This window comes from Strix uralensis, chromosome Z, assembly GCF_047716275.1.
Source record: "Strix uralensis isolate ZFMK-TIS-50842 chromosome Z, bStrUra1, whole genome shotgun sequence".
Lineage (NCBI taxonomy): Eukaryota > Metazoa > Chordata > Aves > Strigiformes > Strigidae > Strix > Strix uralensis.
The window spans coordinates 48217589-48233971 of NC_134012.1; positions in this window are offsets into that span (position 1 = coordinate 48217589).

Here is a 16383-nt window from a genome sequence, read left to right on the forward strand (position 1 = left end):
ATATGATTCATGAAACTGATTCAAAAATCTATAATTAGGATGCAGCGGAGTTAACTATTATTATTTTTTAAAACTCTTAAGGACAAAATTCTGATAGAGTTCTGTTAGCAAAATAGTTATTGAGGAATAAAGAAGCTATGAGGACTGACATAAATCAATTCAAGAACAGTAGTAATGGTAGGGAGTTTTAAGAATTACACTTTAACTGCATTAGAGAATTTTGAACAAACAAAAGAAGAATTAAAAGGTTTTTTTCAAAATGCAGCATAACTCAGCTCTTTTAGCACTTCTACAATAAGCAGTGTTGAAAGCTAACTTTCCCTTTTAGTATGACAGGTAGAATTGTCACTTAGACCATCAAGCCATTAAACCAGTTTTTAAAAAGTATTTTGTAGATTCTGTAACACTAGCATTCTAGAGAATTTTCCAGTGCCTTTTCAATCAAGAAAATCTGGCTAAAATTGCACTATCTGACCTTCTGATTAATGGCCGTGCCTCTTGCCTGTCATACTAACACAGAGTTTGGGGAATAGTTAGGATTCATCTGGAAGCAATATAATTTCTGCCTTTGTCTTTCTTTTCTGGACACTAATGGCTTTTAGTCAGTCCTCTTCACTCAATGTATGACACATGCAGCCATTCTATTTTAGTTGTCCATTATCTTCAACCATTACGACACGAACAAAGCAACTTCTTAAAGAAGTTGAGTTCAGCTATATGTATTAAATTTCTACAAATCCTTTGCTTATAAGGTGATGAATTGAAAATTATCACTAATGTTTATCTGAGTGCAACAGTATCTATTACTAATTTAAAGAGGCTGCTTAAACAAAAATAAAAGGTCACAAGGCCTGTGGATTCAATGTTAGTGTTATTGTTCAGTTTCTCTATTGATTTCTGTCTGATGATTATTTTTCTACAAGTCATCTACATTTTTAAGCAAGAACTGGGAAAAAAAAGCAACAACCAGAAAGCTAAAGTTGGTGTTGTGAAGTCTAAGACCTGAGCATGGTACTTGACATTGCTTCCTCAAGATCATGCAAAGTACAGACTAGAGATAGCACTTGTAAGCAGAAAGTAATATGTACATTTCTATGGATACTTACAGGACCACTGATAAAAACTACTAGGGGAAATAGATTCTATCAGGAAAAGTGACACCTGTAGTCCTAGAAGCTTTTTAAATAATATTTCTGGTCTTTAAATATTTATCACTGAGCTGCAAATAAAACACCTGTAATATCCTGTGGAAATAACAGGCATTGGATGGCTTTAAGAAATATGTTTGACTGTATTAACATTTTACTCAGTTGTACCAACCTGACATCTGGTCAATGTCTGTATTAAGGCTGCATTACAAAGCATTTCAATTCCATTTTTATTTCTCATACTGTTTTAAACAAGAAATCTCCCATTTCTCATTATTAGGACACCAATGGGATAGGAAGTCTCTAGGTATTGTTGAGAGGTTTGAGAAGCTCAACTATTCTTGTTGGAGCTTCTCTAGCCAGGCAACACAGTAAGGTTCCATTTGAATTTAGGTGTCATTTAGGTCTACGTGGCAAAGATGCTTTATTCTGACTCAACTGTATTTTTGTATGATTGGGCTCTGGTTGAAGTTGGTTGAAGTGAACAGCAATTTGCCTCTTCCCCTAGCCAAATTTTCCCAGGAGCAGCCATGCCTGTGAAATGATACTTGTAGCCATGCTTTTCTGTTCCCCAATGACAGGATGTTCTATCCTAAGCGGTGGGCACACACACAGAGCCTAAAAATAAATGGGGCATGTTTATCTTCCACCTGAAGCTGGATTTTACATTGGGTTTTTAGGACACAGTGGTTTGTACTACCTGGTACTTCCAGATGTACCTGAGCCACCTTCTTTAGTTTTTTACCTTGGACCAAACCAGGAGTAATGAGGCAGCTATGCTCTAGTCTCCATGACATCTTTTCTTCCATTCCCGAAAGCCTAAAAACATCAAAGACCTCATTTCAGCTGAGTGAATCTGCAAGACAATGAACAAAACAAACTTTGCTCATAAATAATATGAAAACTTGACAACAAGAAAGTATTTTACCGATCTGAACTATCCAGCCATACTGCAGTATCCCAAATAGAAGAGGCACCTTTCATTAAGGCACTAAAACTACTTTTCATACAGTGTGCTTTTAAACTTCTGTGCTGGGTTTGTGTGTGTGGTGGGGTTTTTGGTAGCAGGGGAGAGGGCTACAGTGGTGGCCCCTGTGAGAAGCTTCTCAAAGCTCCCCCGGCTCCAAGTTGGACACACCTCTGTGCCAAGGCCGAGACAATTAGCGATGGTGGCTGCGCCTCTGTGATAATATATTTAAGAAGGGGAACCTGGGAGGAGGAGTTGGAGTTGTAAGAAGTTGCAAGGAGGACACCTATGTGAACACTGAGGTCAGTGGAAGAAAGGAGGAGGAAACGGGGGAAGGTGCGCCAGAGCAGAGACCCACCCTGTATCCCATTGTGAGACAGCTGGGCCCCCCTCCTGCCACCCATGGAGGTCACCAGTGGGGCAGATGCCCACCTGCAGCCTGTGGAGGACCCATGCCAGAGCAGGCGACTGCATCCGAAGAAGGCCAGGACTTTTTGAGAAGAAGCCCCTGCTGTTGTAGTTTGGTGCTGGGAGACTGCAACATGCGAGACGGACCCACACCAGAGCAGCTCAGGAAATGCTGCAGCCCATGGGAAGGACTCACATCGGAGAAAGTTTGTGGAGTATTGTCTCCTGTGAGAGGGACACCACACTGGAGCAAGGGAAGAGTGCAAGGAGTCCTCCTCCTGAGGAGGAAGGAGCAGCAAGACTGACTGAACCCCCCATTCCCTGCCCCCCCTACGTTGCTGTGGGGAAGGAGGTAGAGAAATTGGGAGCAAAGCTGAGCCAGGGAAGAAGAGAAGGATGGGAGGAAGGTGTTCTTAAGATGTGGTAATGCTTCTCACTGTCCTGCTCTGTCTGTTAAGTGTTGTTGTTAGCGTTTGAATTAAACTGATGTTCTTTTTCTCCCCCTAATGAGTCTGTCTTTTGCCTGTGACTGTAATGGGTCAATCAACCCATGCTATACCTTCTCTCAATTCCTGAACCTTTCACTTTATTTTCTCTTTCCCATTCCTGAGGGGGAAAGAGTGAGCGAGCAGCTGTGTGGTGCTCAGTTGCCCTCCAGGCTCAAACCACTACAACTCCTATCAGTCTCAAACCACAAACCTGCTGCACTTGAAACAGAATGATTCTCCACTACTCTCTCTATCAGACAACAAGCAACATTCAAAAGATGCCTCATTTCAGAAGAAGACTAAACTTATATGTAGCAACTTTTGTGTTGTGCTATATTTTCTCCTTATTCTTTCTTGTCAGCCCTTCATCAGAACACCTCCCCACAGAGGGTTACAGGCAGTGCAGCAGTACAATGTTAGCTTTGCCGTTCAATGAACCATCATTTCCTTTTGATGTGTGTGTCTTAGGACACATTCAACAAAAAGTGCCTACTTATTCCCTGAGTGCTGTCCTTTCTTTCTCCACCATCTCAGATTTTAAGAAAACCCAATCATACTTGGGATAGAGAAGGAACGATCAGGTGAGTAAGTATCAACAGGAAGAAGCTGTTCTCTCTGATCCCAAGACTCTTCTGTTAATCTGAACCCAACAGACCAAAGAAAATTGCTGGGTGCATTTCAGGCAAGGCCCTGCACTCAACCCTACAAAGACAACTACTGTCTGTTCAGCTGCACAGTGCAAAGTTAGTGGTGGAAGTGAGGATAGGATAGTGATGTCTGTGACAAAAGACAGCTGAGAAAAAAAAAAAAAACTTCAAATATACAGTGTATTGCCAGGCAACTCAAAGTGCTCAACTTCATATAGGCTGATATCTCAGGTGCTCTGAAGTCAGGGGAACAGCAGATAGAAGATAAGATTCTCCAAAATCTTCTATGCCAGTTACTTGTCATTATGAAAATAATTTTGTAGATGAATTTGGAATTACAGGCTTAGATATCAAAATAAAACACAGAAATAGCCCTGGACAACCACCTATAAAGCAATGTGGGTTTATCCTCTTCCTGAGGATAAAAATTCCTAGAGTATGTTTGTCTGCAAAAACACATGGCAATGTTGCACTAGTAACATAAACTAACCACAAAGGCTAACAGGAGGGAAGTTTAAGCTCTCTGAGTAAGGTATAGCAAGCAAAAAAGAACCAGCATGAAGCTCTATAGGTGGCTGCAGAGTTCCCATGGATTCTGCTCAGCTCACTTCTTCACTCCTACTTTATAGCAATCCAGTAAGAGCTATCATCACCTGAATCATTCTGACACCCTATTTTCCAAGGGTACTGCCTGCCTCTCCCTCTGTCCCAAATGCATTCAGCCCATCCCCTCAAGCAGCTCGCTGCCACCTGAGCAAGGTTTAGCTTACACATGCCCACATGATTGGGACAAGGTTCGTTTTAGACTGCTAAAGAAAGACTATACATGATTGTCTACCTAGCCACAACTAGCCAGCCCAACCACCTGCAAAAGGATAAGACTTCGCACTATTTGTCCAGCTTATTCTTGTTGTTGTTGAAAAACCTGTATTTCCCGTTTGGACCACATAACAAATATCTGTGTAAGCATGTGAAAATGCACAAGCTTTTCAAGTCACCGTTTCTTATACGTGGGACAGAATCAAGCCCCTATTGTCACCTCTCCTTCATCTTTACATGGTATGGCTACGTAGCGCCTGTAAATACTTTAGTATTTTCACAGACAATGCAGCTGTGTAATAATGTTACCTTTCTCCTTCAGTGAAAAACCATTTTTTTCTGACATGTGTGTCTTAGGACCCATAACACTGAGACATCTGAAAATAGTGATTCATTTTAAAAACTTCATTCAAGCATCTGCACTAAACAGAATTTACAAAGAAAGAGACATTAGTCTGATCATACAACTTCACTGCTTTGTGCAGTCTACGTGGCTTTGTGTTTCCTACAGCTCAGAGTCACTGACAAGAGATTATACTAAAGGCTACTTCTTTTTCTGTATGTTGCTAGACAATTTCCATTTATGATATAAATCTAAATGTCAAGGTAAAAGGCATTTCATTCTTAAGATTAGTTACATGCTTAAATGTATTAAAAAAATCCAGCCATTAAATATATGAAAAGGAATTGTTAATAAACCCCAAGCTCAAACCAAAAACCCCAAGGGTATATGCATGTGCTGGGCTGGGGGTATTAAAAATGCCATGAGCTACAGAGTATTTTTTAAAGCAAAATGCTTTCACACAACCCTCGAGAACCATATACTTGTGTATGTGTGTGTCCATACAGACATACACACTGAAATTAAGGCAGCTTGCCCTCGTGTACTCTGGTACAGCTCTTTCTGATACCATAATTGAGGTCATGTAACAGAAGAAAATCACACTAGTGAGGTCACGTAATAGAGGGAAATCACACTAGCAGAGATAGATGACTCCTGTTCAGATTATTTTGGAAAGTAAGGGAGAAATAGAAAGGTGAATTACAGTGTAATGACAAAAATCAGTTTTTATGTGAAAAATCAGATGATAGATTTATATAACAGATGAGTATTACCCAAAATCACTCTCTAACATTAGAAGGTGGCTACATTATAGGCTGAAGAAGATATTTGCAGTGATAGTTGTTGATATTAAATGCAGAGAGGAGAAATAAAACAAGGAAATGGAAAAAATATAACAGACAAGGCTTAGAAAATATTTACACCAAGCTGATGACAGAATTAGCATAAAATGTTGGACAATCTAAGGTAAAACCAAAATTTGTTAAGACATTTTCTTAGCCTACTAAAACTGTAGATAAGGATACCATTCAAAGTAAGCAGTATCAGGTGGATGGACAATGAAAACTCTTGTTCTAGTAACGCACAACATCTTACCATAACTGTTCCTAACAGTGTAGTTTATCATGAAATGTGGGGGGCTCAAGAAAAGCTGAATGGAACAACAATAAGATTGTCTATAACCTAACAGTGACTAAACAAATAGCTGGTAACATTTCCTTCTGATTAGACAGAGTCTGCATAAATTAATTATAATTATGTCAGGAACTACACATTAATGAAACTGATTTTAATATACCATGAAGTATATTGGTACTATTTACTATAAAAAACATACATAAAAACTTTGTTTACTCTTGTTTTGCTCCCAGTATGCAGTATATATTAACCTGTCCAATTTCACATAGTAACCAATTGTGACTACTACAATCCATATAATTTATCAGATTTTTAAAAAAAATTAAATCCAAGCAACACCTTTCCATATGGCCAATTAGTGAAGTCATAAAATGCAGCAAATATATGATGCTGTATTGAACATCTGTGCTGGTTATCCTATGGGAATTTTTAATAAAGGAACAAACAGCATATTGATGTTAATTCTATGTTACCGGGACTTTAAATAAAAAACTAAAATAAATAGCATCCATTAAACTGATCATACTGTTGTAACTCAAATTGTGTTTATTATGCTAATGGAACATGAAATTAAGAAAAAGACCTTTATGCCAGTGGAATTAATTAATGAGCTTTATGAAGGCATTGGGATGTAATTTATTTCTAGATAAGTAAGTCTAATTTGCAGTTCCATGGGTCTCTGCAATGCTGATTGTAATAGTTATTCCTGCAGATGTGCTGCTCACAGCATGTCTTTCCATTAGAACTGAACACCTCATTATATAAACTGTACCTAATTAAACATAATACAGTGGTGACTTGTTAAACTAGCCTTTTTAAGTCAGCAGCTGCCTAAGCTAATAATGCCGTACACAAGATTTATATCATCCACCATATAATACTGATATTAAAATATACTGCCCAAGGGATTGACAACTAATTTACCAGTATGTAACAGGTACGCTTCAGATTCTGCAATGGAGATTAAAGACTACTAGTCTATAAAAATCAAATGAATTAAAAGTCTATTTGGAGTTCTAAACAATTATGGAAGTTTTTTAATAACTTTGTTCTTTTAACAGGTTATTTTAAAACCATAATTAGAGAATAACACTTTTCCTATGTTCTTTCTTCATATCTGATGGGGTGTTTTTCTTATGTGGTCTGAACTATTACAATATTTGAACACAATTAGGTATGTGCAGACTCACTCTTTCAGGCAAAACAAAATGAGAAACCTCCAAGACAGATACAGCTATTTCTTTAACTTTGCAAGTTTCATTCTGTGACTATTCTGTGCATGTCCTTCTTTCCACCAAAATGTAGATATTTCTCATATTCAAATAAGACAGTCTGTCCCCATGAAGTCTGACTATTTTGGTCGGAAAATGAGAAGGTCAGAAAATACACCGAGAACAGACTGATTCTCTCATGAGATAAGACAGGAATATTTGAAAACTACACAAGAATATTTTGGATGAACAATGTTTGATCATGAAAACTTCACATTCTGTATACACCCTGCAGTTTAAGACTTGTTTTCTGCTTCTCTCTTCTTCAGAGGCTGAATCAACTGTCGCTTTATGTTCTAATGTAGAGTGGCATTACTTTTGTTCTTCCCATATTGCCAGTCTCTGTATGAAATAGGTATATTTTGCTCGCAGGTATATGAGTGGAGTGATATAGCTCCCTTTTCCCCTCAGAAGCCTGTGATTCTTCCTTTCCTCCGTGCTCAAGTATGCAAAACTGGCTCATCTTCCACTAGCTCTTGCTCTATCCCACAACTGAATCATCCGAAGACACATGAGCAGCCCTGCATATTGCTGCCACCTCTCCTCTGAATGAAGAAAATGAGGCTCAAATTCTAAACATCTTTTCACATATGCCATTCCAAGCAATAAATTTAAAAACATGCATAAATTTAGTCAAATACTTTTGTCCATTGATGTCCAGTATCAAGACTCAATTTCGAAGTTCAGAAATGTCAGCGTGTTTACTCAGTAAGGACTTAAAGTTCCCGACAATATTCACTCTCTTGCACAACCTTTTCTTGCACAAAGAAGTTAGAAAACACACAAAAAAAGGCAATGTGGTCACACTACTTGAAGCCCATCACTTTGTTTGGATTCTCTTCAACTTTTGGAGGAAAAGATTCAGAATCAGATCAGACTTGCTCTGAGCCACTTTCACTGTCTTACTGAACACATAACAAAAAGACAGTGTTCTTAAATCAACCATTGCTTTATCTTTGTTTTCAGTAAGCTGTGACAATCGAACCGCAATCCTCTTCTAAAGACTGCTGCTCTGATAGCAACCTCTGTCACTCTCATAAACCTTAATATCTGCAGCGTCATACTTTACTTTTAAGGTTTCTTAGTAAAGACAGTTTGACAGTCGTTCTCCTCTTCTTGCCACAATCCCTATATCATTCTGGACTGTAGTGTGAAATACATAAATCACTGCAAATTAAGGTAAAATTATAGTTTGTGCTAGAGTTACAGATTCAGAGAAAAGAGCTCTGTCCTGTCTTAAAGGATGTGCATCAAGTAACAAAAATATGTGCAATTTATCTTTATTGGCAGAAAATGAAGAGCGGGCTTCCAGACTGAAACAGCGTGTACACAACTAGCTTATCCTACTGAAAGAAAGGGGGTTCTTGGGGTAGAGCTGACAGCATGTTTAGAAGGAGCACAGCATTCCAGGATAAAGAATAAAATGGATATTTGCATGGGAACCTGTGATTAGAAGCAAAGCCTGTATGGGAAATAATTTCATATGTAGAAATTGTTCCATAATCACTCTGTCTTTACCAAGACGGCATTTTAATTTCCTGGATGTCACCATGTACTTCATGCTTTCAAAAGAGAGTTCTCTAACTATCTTCCAAAGTATTTAATTCTTGCTTGGGATCCTTATTGTGAAATCTTTTATTATAAAATCCCTGTACTAAAACAACTACCTTTAAAATAAAGGATACTGTTTCAATTCAAAAACAGAGCTCTTTTTTTCATAGAAGTCCCATTTAAATTGCTTCCCTATCTCTCAGTAATCAAATATGAAATGTAACAGAACAGCAACATAATTTACTGTGAGAGTAAAATTTAGCAGAATCAATCAACAATAAGAAAATAGGAGCTCATGAGCACCATGGGTCCATTATAGTTATTATTTTTAATTAACATATTCCAGACATTAATTTTCTTTGCTCACTATTTTCATTGTTTGACTTGCCTTGAAATGGGAACTATGAGCACTTTGAAAACTGGGTTGAAAAACTCCTGGTTCAAATCACATTGAGTAGTTACTTCTCCATCCTCTGCCAAAATGCATTTTAGTAGCGTATCACAGTTAACCTCCTCCATGACTCACCACAGATATCCTCTGCCTCTTAAAGCAACAGAAAACTAGGAAAATATTTTCTCTATACCTCCACTAATGAAAGCACAGAAATCTCACCAAAGGTTTAAAGAGATCTAAAGAACTGGCCATGTACTGGATCTTGCATTTGAAAAGCATTTTCAAAAGTAAGGTTATTTTAAAACCAACAATCTTTATCATTGTCTCCAAAAAGAAGAGAAAAATCCTGCCATTGTGCTCCCCAACTACATACTAAATTAAAAATTACTAATATTAAAAAAGTCTGATAAAATAAAATACAGACTTTTTAATGAGATCAATAGAAGGTATATGCACTTAATTCAAATTTCAACTATTTTATAGAAGCATTTTACAGTTTCTTACTCTGCCTGGGTCTGGTGAAAAAAAAAATTCTAAATACAACAAGAAGTAGGCTTCACAAGCCTACTGGTGTGACCAAGTTTTCCAAGGTCATTTACAGTTTCAGGAAATCAATGAAACTGAAAGAAATCTCTAGATAATTTGATGCTTACATGAGCTGAGCTTCTAAAATCTTTCTGAGAAAGTGACTCACAACTGGCCTGATCTCATAGGTGCCTGAGAAGACTGCCTTGAAAGTTATACTGCCTATTTAACTTCTTTTTTTTTACAGTTAAGTAGTACTATACACATAAGCAATTATTCTGGACGCATAAAAAAGATCTTAGACCATTACTTACAGCTGATCTTCTACCTCCTTGAGAGATGAAGGAGGGCAAACAACTGGGATCAACCAAAGTCTCTCAGGAACATTCCTCCCTAGAGGAAACTAAAAATATGCAATAATATGATGAGCAGGGAATAAAATATTCTGTACTAAAGACCTCACAAAAAGTTATTATTTCAGCCAATTGACACTACCATAGAGTCAAAAGACGATGTTGGATGAAAGAAAATGTTACAAAATTACTCATATTCTTCCTCTCAAACCAAATGCTTATTGTCCACTGCATTGCCAAAGACTTTATTCATAAATTCTCTAAAACTTTAACCCTCTTCCTGGAACTCTTCAATATACAAAGAAAGAACTTTAAAAAATTGTTAACATACCATCAACTGAAAAATTGGTATCACATGGTGAATTGGGACAATTGCAGGAGACATAAACAGTACCTTCTTCCAAATAATTCTACAAAACCTGTGTCTGGGTGAAGCAAAACCTCCTAATCCACACTCGACACAACAGATAAACAGGAAAAAAGCTCCATTCACTAATGCCTCACACAATCATTTCTTCTTCAACAGGACAATAATTTTCTAAAACCCTGAAAAACAATGAAGTTTTATCTTTTCTAATGACTTGGAAGGCAAAGAGAAAGTATTTGCATGTTACTTTGAGTTTATTGTGTTGCCAGAACTTGGATATTGTGACACTGGGAGGTTACACAGACACCTTGACAGAACAGAACTGACAGGTTTTTTAATTGCCAACAAAGTTTCAGCACTAATATCTTTTCAATTATAACAATATTTTCATGATTTGAGGGGTCAGTCTCCATTCCCCATGTGCATATTGTAAAGAACACTTATGAAATGTTGTGCACAGAATTCAGACAGTTGCTTCTGCTCCCATCAAGGACAGAAATCTCCACTGACTTCAATGTAAACCGAATCAGGCCCTTCATGTGGGTAATAAATAAAGCAGACCCTTCTGTCTCAATCTTTTCTGAATACATGCTTTTGATGCCACAAAGGAGATAAGACGATCTGATAAAAGTAACAGATGAAAGTATATTATTATCTATACTATCTCCATTATAAGATATAAAAAACTCTGTAGTGTCTGTATGTATTACCATTAGCTACTGTGAAAGTTGACCTGGTTTCTGAAGGACAGTTTTTTAAGTATGATGCTGCAGCAATTTTTGATTACATACTTTTCTACAACATTTCTCATGCCATTGAAGATTAGGTATGTCTACAAAATACAATATAAATACAGCACCACATTTTTATCTTGTCCCTTGGCCACTAGCTATGAAGTAAATGTTTCAATAATGTTTTCTATATAAATATGAATCAGTAAGACTTTTCCTCAGATTTTTTTTAAAAGATATACATTATTATTATTATTGTCACTGTCACTAACAACAATAGTTACTACTTTTTAATTGCATGTTCTCTTTCCTCCCTGTCAGAAGGCTCCAACACAGAATCCCTCTATGATATATTTTAAAAGCACTGGCATTTTTAGCTAGATTTCTCTAGCTTCAGAAGCAAATTCTCATAGCACCAGAGTGAAAAACAGTAAAAATCCACAGAAGGAAGCACAATCTCCCCAGTGAAGGAGTAGCCCTTTTCAGTAGGTCACAAATCTGCAGAGAGTGACAGAAGGTTGGGTTTTGCACACCCAGCAGGCCTTCGTGGAGAAGAGACGCAGGCTGTTCTCATTCAGATGGCGCCCCAGGAGACACACAGGGTAAGCACAATCAGGTGACATTGTTTTCAAGGCCCAGAACGCACTCTACTGGATGACAATTTAACACATTAGGACCTGCACTGGAGTAGTACTATAAGGCCTCACCTAGGCATGTGTGATATCCTCTGGAGAGTTTAAACTCCATAGGCATGGGCTCACATGACATGAGAAGGAAAGGAATGTTATTGATTCTACAAACAGGGAATCAAGTCAAAAAGGATTTTGGCAGAAAGCTACTGGATGATTACCCTGTGTGAAGGAATCCCGGGCCAACTGGATCCCAAAATAACACTTCTTGCCAAACACCTCCTAGTCTCCGACCTGCATCAATTACTGGAACACACACCGTAATACTCAACAGCGCTGGTGTCAGCAAAGTTATTTTTCCTGAAACTGAGACCATCACAAATTCAACACATAACTTAAGGGAAAGACAGTGAGAAAAGGTAAGAGAAAAAAAAATGCAAAGATGCCTTTGATTCCTCCTCTCTTTGCATAATGTACAACTGGTGTGTTTAACAGCAGAGCTAAGAACAAACCTGTAGACCCAGCCTTAGTACTTTGCAGATGCATACAAGCACATAATGTAGTTAAAGGTCATAGAGCTGCCCATATTTCTACCCTTTGCCCAACCATACCACTGCTTCATCTGCCCATGAGCTGAAGATTTGCTCCGGTCACCAAGTTAGTTGTCAGGCTCAATAACTGGAGTCTTTGTGCAAAAGCTCAGTTAAATCTAGAAGCGCACACACAAATTCTGACCTCTGGTGAGAAAAAAGAATGCATATTTGTGCCCCTTTTAGCTTTTACTGGCTTCCCACCAAATCTCTTAATACTTCTTCTGACTTACTCCAAATTTTCAACTTCTGAATAACTACATTTGCAGCTTTTCTAATTTTGCTGCTCTGGGAACACAGCAAAATCTGGCTGCCACAACTGTGGTTCTTTTGTGTTCAAAACTGCATCACTTATGTATTTAAAAATACATATGATATTTATAAAGCCTACTCAAAACATTACCAAATTGTCCCATTTTCATGTTTTCATGACCATTTATATGTTTTCCATATGGGCAAGTGCTGACAATATGATACAATTTTAACGGAACAAATTGCGGTTTCTCTTTATTGTCTTGGCATCAGAAATCTACAGTTGCATAAAAATAACTCTCTCCACTACTTTCCAGGGATGATTTTTCATTAATGCAGTATTAAGTGCTGCTCTCTCTCTCATTTTACTTAAAAATGCACCAGAAATTTTCACTGCTCACCTCACCACTGTATCTGAGAGCATTACAAATCTATTGAAAAAAGCAGCTGATATTCAGAGAGTGCAGAATTATTCAGATGAGTTTTCTATAACCTACCGTGAGCTCCACAGAAGACTCAGGTTTGGCAGGGGAGGGGAAAGGTGCCTCACTCTTTCTATCCACAGGCAGACAGAATTCATCCCTTCTACACTGTCCTTCTACTCCTGTTTTCTCCCTCCAGCTTTCCAGAAGCAGGAAGAGTTAATGCCTTCAAGCATTAGGAGAAGACTGTGTGCTAAAAGACTAAGGCTGAAAAAGCTGACAGTAAATGATTTCCTTAAAAGTTCTCAAAGACTCCACAATGTGGCACTGAAAAGAGCTATTATTCCCATACTCCAACAGTATATGTACTTCAGCCATCTCCATCCAGTCTCTGCTGCCTCCCTCTCCCTACCTTACTGCAGAACTGTCCTTTCCTTCTACTTTTCTTCTCCTCCAATTACTGCAGTCCTAATGTAGAGAAAGCTTTCCCTGACCTCCTCGGTAGGCAGTCAGATGAGCTAGCTTTCTCTTCATTTAATCTAGCTCCTACACATGCTTCACAACATGACAGACATGTCAAATGAGCCATCCGCCAGGCCACTGACAGCAGCTTCTGGGGCATAAGAGAGGCAGCTGATGGAGAAGAGATTGTTGGAGGGAATCAGGAAGACAGGAAGCCATAGGTAATATCATGAGTGCCCTGCTGAAAACTGACAGCTTAATGGGTATGATACTGCTGGTTATTTTACATACCTCAAGTCTTGGTCTTGAATAATATAGTTACTACTGAGAAGTTAAAATGGAAAATAGATTTTGCCAGAGTTAATAACAAAGGCTAATGCTATGAAAGTTGTGGGTAGTAAGCACCACCTCAGTCAGACTCTAAAACGTTTTACTTCCTAAGAGCTGAATGTTGATGAAAGTTACTGTGCTGATGGAAAAAACCAAGCTAATTCATCCACAGAAAAAGCAGCTGGTATCATACACAAACCTTCTCCTGGACAGCCTCTCTCTAGGATAGGCATCGGGCAACCTGTTTAAGAAGCAGGCTTAAAAGATAGCTGAGACAGACATTCTCTGAACAAGCTTCCTATTAACTAACTAGAGATATTCAGCCACCAATTGGCACTTCCTCCTACGAGGAGAAGAAAATGGCTCTTCCACCAACTGTTCTCTTTTGAGGTGACTCACCTCAGTGACACTACTGTCCCTAGACAGGCATACACTTTCATTTGTAACTCCCACGTCTGATGGGAAAAAATCTGCAGTGAGCACTAGAAAAGTACATGGATTGTCACTTCCTTTTTTAGAAAGACTTATTTTTTATCAGTTATGTGGGAAATGCACTTCAGGACAGTCTTATTGCTTTCTGTACACCACATCATTGCATGCTCACAGCAAACTGACACTTCCATGAATGTAAATAGGAGTGCAGCTTCAGCAGAACTTTCCATTGTTGGCATTCTGCAACTTACTGTATTCTGCTTCTTCTGACTCATGTTTTCTTCACCCATTATCTTAATTTTCCTCATTTCATTACATTTCCTTTAAAAGAGCTTGTCGCTGATAGTTCAAGTAATAATTATTTTCATCTTTTTCTTTTGTAGGTTTTTTTAAGGGTAGCTCTCTCAACGGCATTTGTAAGATGAGCATTAACAGCAAACAAAGTGAGCTTCAGAGGAACAGAACCTAATAATGACTTCTCTTGTTTTACTTCTGGATTGTTTTCATATTAGGTACAGTATACATATATAGTTTAATTAGGACAAATTCTCTGCTTGCTTATGATCTCATCCTTTGCGAAACTACCACTCTAGTGGTGTTGAATAGGCTATAAATCAATCTGATGTTCATGCACAGTGTTGAATCCTTCTCACCAATTAAGCAGAGTTTTGGAAAAGCTCTGGATCCAAAAGTTCACGTGATGAAAATTTTGGCACAGAGCTGCATATTCTCTATTAAGATGCGCTACACAGAGTAGTAAGTTATATTCTGCAGTGGTTCATTTATCACCTAAGCATAGCCTTGATTAAACACCTGTCTGTTCCCCTTATGTGTCAATAGCTTGTATTTCAAGCAACTGATTGCTCAGTAAGAGGGAGAAAGTTTGCAGACAGGAAACTGCTGAGTCTATTCTGTGAAATATAATAGAATTACTGAAATTAGGTAAACTTCCTGGAAGCTGTACAGTGGAATTCACTGCAATCATCACCTATAGCCTTAAGTCTTAAAACTTAACAAAATTGCTCTTTTGTTCAAACAGCAAGTTATCATTGGGCTATGGATGATTCTTCCTTTTTCATGGAGCATCAAAATCTACATAGTTTGATTTTGAGTTTTCACTTTAGTTCTTCATGATCAAAGTGATTTAATAGTCACCAAAATCATAAATCAAATAATAATTTAAAAAACTGTGTTGCAATAAGATGAAATGGTACAGAATACTGACCATTGAGCAAACAATCTCCTAAGGAATTTTGGTCCCTGGATGGACAAAGAGGATTTTTTCTTTATAAGGAAATTAACAAGTAGAAGAAATCTGTTCACCGGGAAAATGAAAATAGATATTTTTGCTATTTCTTCAGGCTGAATTATTAGTGCTAACACTCCCAGGGTAACCTGACCTATGAATTACAGTGAATGGAATTCCTCGCTTTTCACAAACCATTTGAAAATGAGTTTTTCCACATTATTAATCATACATTTAATCAATTTCAGTTGCATCATAAGCTTCAAATGTTCTTTTTCTTCTGGCACTTCTCTGCATTTCACCCTTAAAACTTGCATCCATGCCAAAAAGTACTGATATATATGGTCACCAAGGTTATGTGCCGTTTGCTAAACATTTTATAAAACAGAACCACAGCACATGTATTAAAAAACAGACAATATACATATTTTCAGGAATGATAATAGATTGCAGTCACATCACTTTAATGCTCACCAGAAATTCAATGGTTTTCTCTGCTGGACTGAAGGGCTTGGCCAGCCCTGTTAATGGAAAATAAGCCAGAAGAAAATGTCGGGTTTTAAAAATTCCCTACAGAAAGACTCCATGAGTCAAAGGACACACTATGTTTACTACATGATTTGTAATTTAAAACATTCCCTTCTGACTATTTTCTTTCAACAGATGTATTTGAGGTGTACAAACATGGAAAGTCTAGACACCTTTTTACATAAATTTGATTTTTCTACCTTAATTATTGTTTATATTGTACATCATTTAGGTGTGATTATATTTAAGTATTCCTAAATTAATTCACATTAATCTAGTTACCTAAATTACAGTTGAAAAATTATTTTAATGTGACATCCTGTTAATTTGTTCCTTTGGTACT